Source organism: Lepisosteus platostomus, chromosome 17 (genome assembly GCF_059453375.1).
Source record: "Lepisosteus platostomus isolate fLepPlt1 chromosome 17, fLepPlt1.hap1, whole genome shotgun sequence".
Classification (NCBI taxonomy): Eukaryota; Metazoa; Chordata; class Actinopteri; order Semionotiformes; family Lepisosteidae; genus Lepisosteus; species Lepisosteus platostomus.
This window is the reverse complement of record NC_142627.1, coordinates 19,111,726-19,126,097: the sequence shown is the minus strand read 5'-3', so window position 1 is coordinate 19,126,097 and position 14,372 is coordinate 19,111,726. Positions and strand designations below refer to the sequence as shown.

At 37.2% G+C, this 14,372-nt stretch overlaps 1 protein-coding gene across 2 annotated transcripts in view; it reads left to right on the top strand.

Annotated features, from left to right (window-relative positions):
- LOC148646311 (E3 ubiquitin-protein ligase TRIM35-like) overlaps positions 1 to 14,372 on the top strand; it is a 51,843-nt gene that overhangs the window by 31,696 nt on the left and 5,775 nt on the right. Inside the window, exon 8 of one of the 2 annotated variants that reach the window (XR_015927913.1) lies at positions 13,902 to 14,093. The exons of the other annotated variant lie outside the window; for it this stretch is intronic. The gene's annotated coding sequence lies outside the window, so the exon portion shown is untranslated. The remainder of the gene's footprint in view (positions 1 to 13,901; positions 14,094 to 14,372) is intronic. 2 annotated transcript variants of the gene reach the window in all.

The following is a 14,372-nucleotide window of genomic DNA, read 5'->3' as shown; positions in this document are numbered from 1 at the left end:
CCAGAGGGAAGAAGTTTCAGAATATGAAAAGGATCTGAAATAATTTTTTCTGCCTGTCTAATCAGGGTTTATTTAAACATTTTTTGCAAGGAGGAGTGCTGCTTTACTCCTATAACCTTCATTGCTGTTTGGAGAAGACTGGTGATTTTCAATCTTAACTAGACCAATAAATTAATAAATCCCACCATTATACTATATCTGATAACACTCTCGATTGCAGCATGGTCAAAAAGGAGCATTATTTTTTTGGAAAGAACACAAACACTGTTGAAATTGGGAACAAACACTCTCAACATGAGTGGTCCAGCTCATGCTGCTGTTAATGTGTATTCCTAAATACTGTGAATTAACCTGGGTAAAAAGTTCCATGTGAATCACTACACATGAATGGTCACCCAACATCTCTGGGATCAAACACCATTTTTTTGTTTTTTTCACATTCAAAATCATTTTAAAAGGTCTCTGAACCTACAGGCTAGGTTATGTGGACTGACTGAGGGTGAAATGAATCTTTCCAATTCCTTCTCTGGGTCCCACTAGACTTACATGATTTTAGCCGATTTGGCTCTAAATTAGTGATAAGAGGACTTCATAATTAAATACTTGTATGAACCTTTAGCGGCTGTATGTTGTTATTTCTGAGAGGATCGGAACATAAAGGTCATTTCTCCTACTATTGTTTTATTCTCTGGGAGCAGAGCACATCACTGGAAGGAGGGGCAGTATAGGAGTTAAAAATAACAGCACAATGAAGGGTTACTGCAGAGAGAAATTGGAGAGATGTGTGTGTGTCTGGTGAAAAGGGGCAAAAAGAAAAGCAAAAAAGAACTGAGCTCAGAAAAGAAAAAGCACCTGCATTTTTTGAGTGAAAAAAATATGCTTGTTAAATTGCAAGCACGTGGAATGTATTGGAGAAAGTGGATAAAGGATTACAAATGAAATACTAATGTCACAGAAAAGGCACAGAGAGAAACATAGCTGTGAACCACTGTGAACGTCTGACGAATAGACTTAAAATGATTCCTTGTGCCCGGGACTTTGTCAGTAATCAAATTTTTGTGTCTTGCAGAAATCATGTGGTTGATTGCTATTGATGTTATAACGCACAAGAAACAGGCTTTATTCAGGCCTAATGGATTTAAGTAAAAATTCAAAACAAATGTTAATATATTAATTAATTAAAAGATGGAACTATCATAAGCATTCAATATGAAACAGAGTTAATGTTGGGTATGTCCTCCCTGAGCATTAACACATAGACCTGATCTGCCTCTGCACAGACTGCTGTGGTCTGTTCCATTACACTTCAGCCAGTTGGTGAAGGTTGGTTGGCCTTGATTGTCTCCTGTTAATGGAATAAGTCAGTTCCACAGATGTTCTGCTGGACTGGAGAGAAAGCTGGGCATGGCGAGATCTCAACATTGTCTTCCTGTAATCGTATCAACTTGTGGTCACCAGACCCTTTCTTGTGTTCAGTAGGAATACGAACGCCCAAGAATCAAGCGTATTAAAAGGTTTGTGGAGTACTTTAGTCACAATATATTCGGCTCAACCAGTTTGGCTGAGGGCTGACCTCCTGGTCATAGGATGAGGAGCCTAGGATTGCCAAGAGGAGTGAGGAGTGACCAAGGGGTAGCTGTAAAGGTGGAGATGGGGAGGAGGTGGGATGCAAAAAAACATATACAAGGAAGAGAAGGCGGTAACGTTTAGTATTTATAAGGTTTTAGGTGAGGAAATGATGTCAGGATTGATAACAAATTACTGACAGCTAAGACTGATTGAAATTGGCGGTTTATATCCCCCCCCCCACCTCTGAACTTTCATTATAATCTTTATTTAATACAGATTGCTCCCCACATTATCACATGACAGGCTCCATCACATTCACTACAATATCTCCACATGAGAAATCAGGTGAATCAAATGCTCCACTAGCTCTGATGTTCTCATGTGAAACATGTTAGCCCTGAAGTGCCTCTGAACATGCAGTTATTTCTTAATGGAATGTCTTGAGATGTAGATACAGCAGGCTGAAAATCTTCACACTGTAGGATCAGATGAGAGGGGATGTCTTTGGTAACCCTCTGTTTTCTAGTACATGGCCTTTCTATCTCTAAACCTGTTTCCTTGTTTCTCTGGACTAGTCTGCCGATTGTATTGAAATAAATTTTATTCACATCTTTTTCTCCTGGGACCTTCTCTTACCGACAGGTAATCTACAATCCTGCTGACAGCGTCCTGATGATTTTCATTACTCAAGCAGGGACGGTCGAAATTTTTCACTGTTCTTGCATTAATTAAAATCGTGTCATTTTGAGTTTTATTTAAAATCAGCTTGGTTTTTCCTCAACTCAAATCCTGATTACCTAGCATTTGTATTAAAGCATAGAATTAAAACTCTGTATTTTGGTTATGCCAGTGAACAAAATGACATGAACAATCAATAAACCTATCTTCTCATGACTTAAAACATAATGTATGTCAAGTACGTGCCCAAAGAGTTAATGAAGCAAAACACAAACTGCTGTATTCTCACTGTGCATCAGCACAGTTACCCTTTTCTTTCTCTCATTAAGATAAGATAATTGAATCCTTTTTCAATTTAAATATAAAGATTTCTTCAGGAACCGCTTCTTTTTTTTCTCATTCAAGACTGTGAGACCAATAGCTTTTTGTTCTGCATCTTTTTAGATCAAATGATTAAAGATCAAAAGTTATCAACTTAAAAGTAAGGTATTATTACGTAAATACTCAAGTTAAACACCTAAGTACCCAATTCTGGACCTTGTCGTTTACAACAAATTTCATCTGGGCATTGGGGCAGCTTTCACACAGTGCAGTACTACAGTCAGAAATGTCTCCTGATTTATGTTACTCCTGAGTTCTGAATGACTCACAGTTGATCCAATTCCTGTCTTCACTAGGTCAATTTAGCATTTTTCTCAGGTCTTAAGTCAGTGATTAAATGAGCTACCCCTCAAGGCTACAAGCCTTATTCTTTTTTGTCTTCTGATACCTCAGAGTATTTAGCTAATTCTTCACCAAACAGTGCAACGTGGTCATAATTTATGGTCATGCTGTTATTGAATGCAGTCCTATGTAGCCAGCACATTTCTGAAATAAAAAATAAGACAGAAAATACACATTGCCAAGAATCAAAAACATTTGGAAAGTGTTATAGTGTTAGGTAAGGATTATGTCCAAGGTAGACTTAGATCTATGTTTAGAGTCAAGTAGATCATGACTGCTTATAATAAGCCTATAAGGGTTATAAAGGAATATAAACATTATAATGTGGTTATGTAACCTTTGTACGTGTGTTTGCTGGTTACCTCAGATTTAAATATAGCATTAACCACTTTGTCTTATTCACTTTTTGCTTTAATTACTTATTTTTTCACAGCTTGCACACTCATCTTAAGTTTTCAAAAAGTTTAATTGAATCATTAATATGCGTTAAGCTTCAATAGCTCCTGTTTTGATAAGGCAAAACAGCTTTTTGTGTGGCAGTTAGTGTGGGTGTGGGTGAGGACTTCAAGAGGAGAAAGAAAATGAAATGGGAGTGTTATGTTGCCTTGCAAAAATATTCACACCCTTCCAATAATGCCTCATTTAGTGAAATACACATTTATTTAAGTAAACATTCTTAATCCAAAGTGAAATGTGCAAACTAAACACTTTTATGGTTGAAGCAAGTTAAATTTAAGTTAAAGTGGCTAAGTCAGTATTTACTTAAGATGTGCATCTCAAAACCACGAAACCTTTACAGAAGACCTTTTATCATTCGAAAAGGGACAACTGGAGTTTCACAAGACCATTTTCAGAACTGAAAAACACCAAGGTAATTAATCGAAATTGATTGTGTGCTGCGTTACCGCCTGCGACCACGGGCTACGTCAACAATGTAGCGCATTCGCCAGGCGCTGCGGCCGAAGAGCGCCCGGCCGGGGTGCGCGGCGAGGGGCAGGATGGGAGTAGTAGTGGTCAGGACGGGGACGGGGAGAGCCGCTGACCAGTGCGGCTGACCCACTGCAAAACAGGCGTACAGCGTGATGAGATCGCCTGCATTCTTGTACATAGTTCCCTGGTTTCGCACCCCTGTTATATTTGTATCCAATTGCCACCCTATCCCTGTGTAGCTACCCGAATAGACCCTATCTGTGTGTCGATCTTTTTCTTGGCTTTGCTCATTCTCTCTCACTGTCGGTCTGTCTGTTGCTCTGCTGGCGGACAGTAGCGGGAGGGCTGTGCTGGCTGAACCGAAATGTAATAAAAGAGCTGTTTTCTTTTCTCAACGAGTGTCTGGGTCACCAAGTCCGTCCTCGCCGAACCCGAAACTGTTACTATATTTACTTTTGACACCTGTGTGTGTGTGTGTCATATTTCATTGTTTTTCACCAATAAAACCTCAAAACCTTTACAGAAAACCTTTTATCGATCGTAAAAGGACAACCAGAGCTTTACAAAACGGTTTTCAGAACCGAAAAACAAGGACACTTTTTAGCCGATGTTGCACTTCAGCAAACTTCCAAAGTGCATCGATAAGGTAGTCAATAAGCCAGCAAAACATGACCACAAAAGCAAAACCCAGCAAAAAAAAAAGAATATATCCCATGTTTTTACCTTATTTGGAGGAGGAAACTGAACGTTATTGGCTTTGATATGGAATAGATATTTGAAACTGGACCGCATGAAATAAGGTGATCTGATTGGTAGAAAACGCTGTCATTAAGTGTATTTTCAGCCATTCAGAGCCCTTAGGGGGTGAGACTTCCTCTAGAAGCCTCAGGCTGCATTCCATCTGCCTTCTAACTGTCAATCATTGACTCAGAAGGGTTAATCAATCAGTTTCTTATCAGTGGTCCTTTTTTCACACCAAAAGGCAACTCTGAGGTTTTTTCAATGCCTAACAGCAGAGAAAGGCTCTCTAGCAGTGTCCAAAGGTTTTTATAGCAATTGCAATGGCTTTTATTTTTATTGCTTTCAAGTTTTATAATTTATTTTTGGGATGCGAGAAATTTAATTCCAGGTCCAGTCTTCACAAACCATTATGTAGATTTATTTTCAAATTGATCAATTTGTCCCAAAGTTTTATCCAAGCTAGTAGACACCTAGGAGAAGGCCTACAAGCATTTTTAGGTACCTGACAGGCCTAGAATTGACCAAAACTGAAAAAGACCAAGAATTGCTTTTCGCCTGCTGTTTTTTGTTTTGTTTTCATATGTTTGTCTGCTGAGTGGACACATTAAGAAATAAAAGACATTTGACTGAAAGCCAGGCTCCTGCTATGTTCTGCTGCAGAGATATAACAAAATGTTTAAGGGGAGGAAATTCCAGGCGGACACTGGCTAAAAGGGTCTCAGGCAGTAAGTAAACAAAAATTGCAAAGAAAAATCTAAAACTAAAATATATTAATTGCTTAAGTATTCAACCTCCCACTCCACTCCAAGTGCATAAAGCACCATTAGCTGCAAGTCATTTTCATCATTCAGGTTTTGATTTTAAAAAATCACTTTAAAAATGTACATACTGTACATAACTTGTAATTTAACAAAATGGAACACCATTGGAAGGCAGTAAATACTTCTGGAAGGCACTGATATTTGAACTTCCGTGTGGGGTTTTAAGTGAAGGCACTGAGGTCTTCAAAAATGGAAAGACATAGCTGAAAAAAGAAAATGGCTCTCATTTTCTCGCTGTTTTTCGCACAGAGAGTCTATGGTATTGATTTGAGATTCACTTGTGTCTGCAGTGTTAAATATTTTTTTCCGAGTGACTGTAAGTAATACCTTTTATTTCAGTGATCTATGAAGACACTCAAAGCTTGGACTAAAGTGAACACTGAAAGAGCTTCTGGCTGTAAATTTGATGTTTCATTGCAGAAAACACTATTTTATTTTATTGTAATTTATCTCCTAAACCTGTATTGTGGACATTCTCTGTTTCTGTACTTCAAATTATAAAATAACTCTGGTTTTGTTTTAACATTGATTTCCTGAGGCGCAACAGTGTTGTAGCTATTAAATAAATGGAAATGTTACAGTAATTCAATTCACTTTTTGGCTTTCACACCCCTTCTGTTTACCTCTCTGTTACTAAAAATGCCTTTAGGTGATGAGCAGGCTCCTATGATTACACTAAAAAGAGATTGCCAGCACCTGTGTTTGTGCAGAGTTCCAATTCACTGTGCCTTCAGTCTGAATGACATCCTACAGACCTCAAAGGCTAGAGGTTTACACCTCTATTATAGGTGAATAATATCAAGTTCATATTAAAAGTTTGCCTGCATTAAATAATAACTTCATAATCCTATCTGGGACATTATTTGAGATTTGATAGAAGGGCACATTTGATGCAATTAAACATAAAGCTTGTTGTACCTTACAGAATACACATGATGTAGCTAACAATGTAGTAATATTTTTAATATATTTTATTTTGTAATGAAACATTTGGAATCACCACACCTCAGCTCACAGTACCATCACCTGCACCTGCAGGGGTGGGATGAAGGTTAACCTGTTAACGGATAGATCCCCTTATCTGATTTATCCATTCAGGAACCCTTTAATCCATAATCTATTAACAAAATGTGCCCATTTCACGCTTTCAATGTTTGCAAAATCTTTCAATATACATGTATGTAGTATACGTGACCTCCATTCAGAATTGTCACTGTAATACACAGTATTAGTTTGGTCACAAAATCAACCAGTGCTAAAAAATGAATTTCTTCTCTTATCCAGTAACTGAAGAAATCAGGATGCAATGGACAGATTGTGTTTGACGATTGCTGGAAGTTGTGGCTTGTTTTATTTCTTTTATTGACATTAACTGATTAAACATCATTCAAAAGATTGAATATTCCTTGCCTTCTATATAATATCTTTATGCTTCTTACAAAAACAGAGGTTGTAGTTTCTGTCCCTTTGTTGTGCCAATTAAAACCTCCTAATTGTGAGTACTTCATACGCATTTATAGTGTGCACCTGGCCTGAAGTACTGCAGAGAGAGGAACTGCTTGATTACTGGCAGCCCAAGAAGTGCTTTGAATCATACAGACATTCTCATCATAATTTAAAGCAGCCTAGTGTGTTGTTATTTATACCTTAATTTATGACTCCCCCAGAATATTTGTATTTTGAGAGCAGTTTTTACTACTCTGAAATGATTATGATGCAAGGAACCTCTGGATATTCAGTGCCTAACTGTCAGTGCGGCTCAGTCATTGAAGAAATCGAGGAAACCTGATTTTCCATATCTGTTTCCATAACGTATGGAAAAGCAAATTGCATTTTTCCTTTTGATCACCATATATACAAGTAGCCAATGAGGGAGAGGCACCTAATTGAAATTATATCAAATTAATTAAATCATTATTAAAACTAACATGAAAAAGCAGAAGCCAGTGGAGATGTACTGCGTTCTCTAGTCCTAGAAAATCCACATACTGCTGAATTCTAACCTAGACCAGTGACCATGGAATAACAGTAATCGATCCAGAATATTACAAAAGAATGGTACAAGATTAATGCTGACTTTGATCAAGAGTGCTTCTAAATTTAGCTATATTACTCAGATGGAAACAGAAAGCTTTACAGACCGCCATGATATATTGATCGGATTTTAGATCAGGATCCATCAAAATCCCTAGACTTTAAATCCAGAAGTCCAGTGCTTTACTCAGCGTTCTAAGAGCATCAAGGCTAAAATTGCTTGGATGGAAATGACTGAGAATTCACAAAATACTTTGAATGACCTCACACCAAAAAAAAAAAAAAACTGAAAGGGAAGAATTAACAGCTGAAGAGAATTCTATTATTGGACAACCAGTTCATGGCCAAGGATCACATAAGCTTCTAGCCTCCTGCTCTGCACTTAGCAATAAAGCTGCCTGCCTGCATTGGATCTCAACAGCACTCTTCTGCATTCAAACCAAAAGAACATAAGCCTGAGTGAGCCTTAACCCTAGCCTTGTGCATTACTATTCCCTTTGCAGTGTGTTCTGTTTCTATTATGAAACAAACATTCATTACTTATTTAAGCTTTGCAGGTCACTGTCAGCAAAACTAATGTCAAGATAGTTGCCTTCAGAGAAACATGCTTAAACGCAGTCTAGCCACCTGGTGACCCTCACCCCACCTGCCATTTTAACTGTTTACTGGACTGCTGCAACAACTATGCATATAAAACAATTTAATTCTATTTGGGGGTTTTCTGGGAAGTTCTCAATGGCACACTCATTTTCGGAATTGCCATCCATTGCTTTCTCACTGCATATGCAGGAGATGTTTCTAACATTGTTAACTGACAGGGAAGCTGCATGGTTTCTCGTGGCAGCTCAATTCAAAGGCGATGTAAAGATCACATCACACATGTCATGAAGCTGACAACCACTGAGACATGTGCAGGTCTTGGCACAGAGCAGGAGCAGGGGGGGAGGTCTTCTGCGAGGGGAGTTTCTGGGCTAGGGTGGATGACAGTCAAGGTCAAGAATGAAGAGGACACTCTAGCACAGAGCTTCATTGCATTAATCAGCTCAGCAGCCTGGAGCAAGTGCAGAATGCAATATCAGTTTAAATTGGAACAGGCTTTGACCAATTGCAGGAGCAAGCAATCTGAGTACTTCAATTTGCTTCTGAGTACAGAAAGGCAATTCACTATGGGAAATGTCCTATAATGGTCTTGTGTAACCATCAGCTATGTCCATTCTCCATCACAGATATGCATGTTGGTCTGAGCAGTGTGAGGTTAGTGCACATGGGCCTCAGAGCAGTCTCCAGTGTGTCCTGAGTAATCCTCAAAGAACTCCCGCCAGGAGCCCTGTTTGAGCACTCCTCAAACACACTCAACAAAAAATACTAAAGAATTTAAACTGTACAAGTTTAGAAGCAAGAAAACAGATGGTCATAAGGGGGCGTTCCTGCAAGGAAAAACTATAAGTTATGGCTCATTTTGTGTAGGTAATACACATTTTGTAATCAAAATAAAATAAATTTTGTGGTGGTTCTCAGTCTGTAATTAAGATTAAAAAATTTAGAATTTTTAATTTTAAAAACCAAAGGAAGATGTGCAGGGTGTTTTCTTGTTTTAACAAATAAAAAAATTGGCCATCATCATATTGCTAATTTAAATAAAATTAGCAATATGATGTTGCTAAATACGTGTAACTCCCAACATTTATATTTATGGTTATTAATTGCATGATTATTCTGCCTACACAACACTATATATCTAAATTAAATCAACCTGAGAGTTTAATTTGCAGGCTACTTGAGGGATCCTAGGTTCCCAGTTCCTTCAATCGAACAAAGTCATTTAATATTTTCACATAATTTCAATTTTACTTATAATGTAACAAAAACCAAAAGTGTCAACAGACGGGTTATTCTCACCAGACCTCAAAATAAATGGGGCAACTTACCTAGAAGTTATCTTAATTGACTGTATTTGATCAGTTTTACAACTGGCTAAGTAGTTTCAATTCACAAATCAGAAATGTGTCTCACAAATCTCAATTAATAAATGACATTCCATATTAATTCAAACAGTAAGTTTGCAATAAGCAATCCATAGTCATTGTGTTATAATCCACAAGTCTGGAAACGAAATTGTCCTTTCAATATTATTAAAACAGAATGAAATGGAAAAGACCGGACCCACAGTTTCTGAGCAACGTCCCTGCCTCTCTCTTTGTAAAACATTTTACAGGCTTTTCAGCCTAAACTAAGGTTGCTGCTGGAAGAGGTGTTAGTGAGGCCAGCAGTGGGTGCTCACCCTGCGGTCCATGTGGGTCCTAATGCCCCAGTATAATGACGGGGACACTATACTGTAAACAAGCGCTGTCTTTCGGATGAGACATAAAACCGAGGTCTCTGTGTGGTCATTAAAATCCCAGGGTGTTTCTCGAAAAGAGTAGGGGTGTAACCCCGGCCTCCTGGCCAAATTTCCCATGCCTCCTACTAATCCCCCTCTATGAATTGGCTACATTACTTTGTTCTTCTCCCCCCCCTACGGCAGGCTGAGCGACGCGCCGGTTGGAATATTCTTGGTCGCATTTATTGGCAACGTCAGCTCAAAGATTTGGTTCAAACCACCAAATGGAGACGGGCGTGCCGACAAGCGGACCCTGCTGATGCGGGATTAACGCTAGGATGAGAGAGCTAGAAGGGGCAAAGCTAAGCCTACCCTGGAATTGTAATTAAATGGTGAATGAATCTATTTATTTCAGGTGATACCTATTTAATTGAGATTCTTTTTTATTTTGTATGTGGCAATCCTAACAGAGGTGCACTCTTAATCTAAAGGGGGTAACTGATTTTGCTTTAACATTTCTGAAAATAAAATCTGCTAGATATTTACAGCTTACAGTGCACATTATCAGTAAACATTGATTGACACGGAGGGCTGTCAAGTATCAGTAAAACTCTACTCATAATGATGTAATGATTTAATTGGCCACGTGTGGCTGTCGGAAGGTATTCTTGTCAAATTGTTCATTCCAATCTACTGTAAGATTGAAGTGTTTTCAAAGTAGTCCACCTTGAGGCAAATTTACTCTAACCTATTGAGACTGGTACTCTTCCAGGAGTATGAAATCACTTGTTCATTCAAGGCCTGAAGTGTATTTTAGGTACCTTCATATTTTACATTTATAGGAGTGTAAAATGCATGTACAATTAAGTTGATTTAACAATTTTTTATTTTGCATTAGGATTCCTTTTTTTTTCCATAGAAGGGAACAGTCTCAGACTGCAAGACAGCTATCTGTTATCACAGCTTGCCTGCATTTGAGTTCTGACATTGCCTGAGGGTACCAGAGTGTGATATACACGTACTATTTTAGCATGACAAGCTGTCACAAAAATTGTATGGGAAGTTAGGTTTAGCAGGAGCTGTTAGAAACTATTACTGCAATATTCCATGGGTGTGCTCACTAGAAACTGTACTGGGATGTCTTATATGAAAGGTATTGCATTAATAGTTTTACAGTGAGCAACTGAAAACTCAAAACAGTATTATTAACAGAGGGCTCTGAAAAGCAAAGAGAAAAAATGTTTTGAGAACTTTACTAGCCTTTACCATAGATATGCCATTTACGTTTCATAATTATAAATATTTAATCCTTCACTGCCTCTACAGCTATTCCTTTTGCAATCAGAATTTTTTCAAGAACCCTACATGTGTTTAAAATCCCTTTATGCAAATGATGAACATATTCCCTTCATCACCCATCCAGAAAGACGTGCAGATCAGAGTTTATTTCCACATGCTGTTTTTGGAAATGAGTGGAGTCTCAGTAGCTGATCTGCCTTCCAGGTAATTTCCTTCAGTCACAGTTTCATTTTCAAACTAGCAGGATACACTCTCTGACACCACTCTCTTTGCTGTGATTAAGACTCAATACATGAAAAGCATCAATTTCTATTTTGGAGAGGCTGTATGCCAACAACTTTATCCATAATCAGAAGAACCTACCATGATATCATATTGTATTCACCTGTAGTCTCTCTTGGGTCAAAAAAATAATATGTACATCCATACACAGAAAAATGTTTTTACTTACTCACATCAATTTCCCTACGGGATTAATAAAGTATTATCTATCTATCTTTAAATGCTCTAAGAATGTTTATCTCGGCATCACTTGTGTAATTGTCAATGGCTCAATCTATGAGACATCCTCATGAAGACAAAAATCACTTCATGTGTTTTTCAAGATTATTAAAAGACAATTGAAAGGTATTGTTGCACCTTGGACAGCATCCACAGTATAAGTAGTCAAGGTGAAATTACCAATCAGATTTTACAGTATGTCACATCACTCTAATTTATTTTCAATCCCAAATATGTGAAGATTTAAATTTTAGTATTATATATAACAAACGGTAAAATCAACTGGGACAAAATGTTATACTAAATCTATCCATTTCCATGCTTTACCATGTGAAGGCTACGACATAACGTGTACTAATGTCAAAATACAGCATCATTAACATATTGAGAAGACATACATTGCTTACAAGTCACATTGATAAGAATTAATGCCACCATAAAAAGACACTTAAATACAATTACAGCAACATGAGAACATAACATTGAGTTATAGAAAAGGTTTAATGCCTAATTCCTAATTAAGACCTCAAGGTGATAACTTTAGTTAAGGCTAGACCCACCATGTCTGTCTCCTGAGTATATGCTCACTATCTGCATATTTCAAACAGGTGACATTATAAAAGGCTTTCAGAACAATTAAACAACGTTACAATTTCTTATATTTTTCATTTAATATCATTATATCATATTCTGACAATTCAAAAAGTTCATAATTCAAAACATTAAATTAAAAGTGCAAAACGTCCAGAGAGAATCCAGAAGAAGTTTAATCAGACCTTGTAAAGAGTTGGATTAGAGGGATTGTTTTCTGTTTTATATGGACTCAAAGAGGAGAGTACTTTTCTGAATAAAACTTGGACATCATTGAAGGCAAAGTAAAAATAGTAATTTGTAGCTTGTGTCTATTTAATAGATTGCCCTTCTTCAAAAGCAGAATGTTTCATTCCCTCCCACTCAGGCGATTGTGTTTGTAAAACTAAGTGCACGTTGGTCTGTTGGAAAAGGTTTTTAATGAGTTGAAAACAGCTTTTATCATGGCAATGAGAATAGCATTTTTCAAGGAAGCATGTTGGCAATGGATTCTTTCCTATGCTCCCTGCCACAGGCTACCAAAGACTGAATGTATGACTTAATTTTCATCATTTTATTTTTTTGGCCTGTGTGTGGGCTGAGAGAGCACTTGAATGCACTTTGTGGAAAATTAAAGTTAATGTTGAATCATTCAGCTGGCTCTGTTAATGCCATGTTGTGATATCAAAGAAAACATTGGGCTTTTCGTGTTGCATGCCTGCCTACATTCTTATTCTGCATAAGTGAGTGTTGTGTAATTGCTACTGTTAGGGATGAATCAGTGTTTCATGTTCTTTTGAATGTTTAAACAAAAAAAAAAGATTGATTTCAAATCTGTAGCCTTGAAAATGTTTCTTTATGCCGAAAGATGGTCCAGTATGAGCCAACAATGGAACTTTAATTTTGTACAAGAGCAATTTGTAACAAAAAATAACCTTGTAATAGCAAGACATATTAAATGTCATTCAATGCAATACGTGCCACACTCTTAATGTCTCGCCTCTGTCTGAGTTTTAGGTTTTTCAGAGGTACTGTATATGATACTTCTGACGCTAATACCCAATTTAGGTACAAGAGATTGACTACTAGATATTGTTAATAATATAGCAAAATGACTTTGACTCAGGGAACAATGGCATAAAATAAGATATAAAAGAAACATGGCATTGAAATAAGCATTGACTTTTTATAACCCTGATTCCTGACACATAATTTTTGAATAACCTTCAATTCTGTTCATTGCCTCAGTAAATGACTTATCTGCCTTTGTATAAATGTAATTTAAGTTTCTTAGTCTTCCACCATTGAGTTAATTTGTTTGTTAAATATGGCCTGGGCAACTTGAAAGAAATACAGTGCTCCTCTGAATTTTAATACAAGGTTTAAGAAGTGTAAAATGTAAGAATTTTTTATCTTGCCTAAAAAATGACCACCCTTATATATCTCAAAAGATTACCAGTATGTTCTGATAAAATCAAAAGACCCGATCTTCGAAAGAGGTGACTGAATAAGAGTTGATTTGAAGAGATATACTTTTGCTGAAAAAGCTTTTTTTTTTAAAGCTCACTCAGAGAAACAGACAACACAAAAGCAAGAAAATCTTTTGTTGCCCACAGTCTCCGAGTTAACCTGACCTAAACATTTCCCAGTGCCAATTTTTATAGAGTATTATTATTATAATTATTAATATAATTATTTATCTTCACATTTTGAAGCTACGGTAACATCCCCCAAGCGACAACCTGTCTAAATGAGACACGCATGTGCACAAGGATGCAGTGAGCAGATCAAATCTATAAGCAGCAATGAAAGCGGATGGACTTGGGGAAAAAATGAGCTTGGAGAACAAATGCAGGACTGAAGCCTGGAATTGTTGCGAGGCAACTGATGTAGATAAACTGCAATAGGTGAGATTAAAGTTTGATTTTCTCTCGTACATTTGTTTTATACTGCTTAAGGCATCTAATGTGTGCAGACTTTATCATTAGACCCCATTATCCAAGGTTCAATTAATTTATGATTTATTTACATTCTATGTGATGTAGTTGTATATATTCATCTCAGAAGTTTCTCTAAAACAAGTTGCATGCTTTATAATGAAATAAAGTATCAGGCACACAAAAACACACTGTGAAGTATAGTTAGACCATAACAACAAACCTAGAGGTATTACTTCAAGGCAGGAG